Raw genomic sequence first — 1,897 nt, 5'->3', positions numbered from 1 at the left:
GGCTAGAAAAGCCACACTAAGTAATTTACTACACTACAGGGGGAGAAAAGAGAGAAAGGTAATAGCAAAGAAAAATACAAAAAGAAAAACAAGGGAAGGGAAAAAGAAGAAAAAACAGAACAAGAAAAAAGGAGAGTAACATATGTGAGTGATTCTTCCCCCAACCAAGCAGGCAGCAAGGGACAGGGTATCCGGGCCAGGATATAGTTTCTGCCAGTCCAGAAGGTGGGTGGGGTTGGGGATAGTTGCACCTCTGGTCACCAGGAAGATGTAAAGAATAAAAAGAATATTGCACCTTTCTGATTACCAGCTACCATTGGGTGTTTGTGCAGTTCTCAGTGAGCAGAGCTAACTATCAAGCTGCTTCCCTGACATGAAGGCTGCTTGCAAAAATTCAAAATAGCCATGCTGAGTCAGGTCTGTTGACAGTTCACAATTCCATTTGTCTTCTTGTTTGCTGTTTTCATTTAGTTTCTTCTACTAAGAATTTGATCCACATCTTTATCCTTTCCTTTGAAACTCAGGGTTCCAGGATTATTATCTGTATCTGTTTGGTTTGGTTTCTCATAGTTCTTTTTGCACAGTGTCTGGATAGCTTTCTGCCTATCGCACCATTTTACTGGAAGTCCTTGGATTTTTGTTTCTTTTATGTTAACGTGTAATCCATACTAAAGGCCATAGTCTTTGATCTTCATCAGTAAGTGCTTCTTGTCCTCTTCCCTTTCAGCAAACAAGGTTGTGTCCTCTGCATACCACAGGTTGTTAATGAGTCTTTTTCTAATCCTGATACCTCATTCTTCTTCATATGATCCAGCTTCTTGGATTATTTGCTCAGCGTACAAATTAAGTAACTACAGAAAAGGATACAGCCTGATGCATACCGTTTCTGATCCAAAAGCATACAGTATACCCTTCCTCTGTTCAAATTACCGCCTCTTGGCCTGTGAACACAGTTAAGTGTTCTGGAATTTCCATTCTTTGCAATGTTATCCATAATTTGTTACAATTCACATAGTGAATGCCTTTGCATAGTCAATAAAACAATCGTAAACATCTTTCTGGTATTCTCTGCTTTCAGTGAAGATCCATCTTCTGAATCCAGCTTAAATTTCTGACAATTCCCTATCAATGTACTGCTATAACTATTTTTTAATTACCTTCAGCAAAATGTTACTTGTGTATGATATTAATGATAGCATTCTATAATTTCAGCATTCCACTGGATCACCTTTCTTTGGAATGGACACAAATATGGACCTCTTCCAGTCAATTGGCTGGTAGTTGTTTTTCAAATTTCTTGGCATACAGAAGTGAGCACTTCAAGCATTGCATTTGCTGAATTTGTTGAAACATCTCAACTGGTATTCCAATTCCTGAGGTCTTGTTTTTTTTTCCTAATTCTTTCAGTGCAGCTTGTACTTTGTCCTTCAAAGTGTTGTTTTTTGATCATATGCTACTTTCTGAAATGGTGGAACATCAACCAATTCTTTTCTGTAGAGTGATTCTGTATTCTTTCAATTTTCTTCCTGTATCATTCAATATTCTGCCCATAGAATCCTTTAATATTGCAATTCGAGGTTTGAATTTTCTCTTCAGTTCCTTCAGTTTGAGAAATGCTGAATGTGTACTTCCCTTTTGATTTTCAAACTCCAGGCCTTTGCACATTTCATTATAATTCTTCACTTTGTCCTCACAAGCTGCCTTTGAAATCTCTGCAGCTCTTTTAAGTCCTCATGTTTTCCATTTGCTTTAGCTACTCTCTGTTAAGAATAAGTTTCAGAGTCTCTTCTAACATCCATTTTGTCTCTTTTTTTTTTTTTCTGTCCTTTTTTTTTTTCCTTCAACTTTTTGGTGTGATTTGGGTGAAAGTTTACAGAGAAAATTCATTTTCCATTCA

The sequence above is a fragment of the Orycteropus afer genome, unplaced genomic scaffold, assembly GCF_000298275.1.
Source record: "Orycteropus afer afer isolate SDZICR_OR568_19922 unplaced genomic scaffold, OryAfe1.0 scaffold00707, whole genome shotgun sequence".
Lineage (NCBI taxonomy): Eukaryota > Metazoa > Chordata > Mammalia > Tubulidentata > Orycteropodidae > Orycteropus > Orycteropus afer.
The sequence above is the reverse complement of the archived record's forward strand: the minus strand, read 5'-3'. Positions refer to the sequence as shown.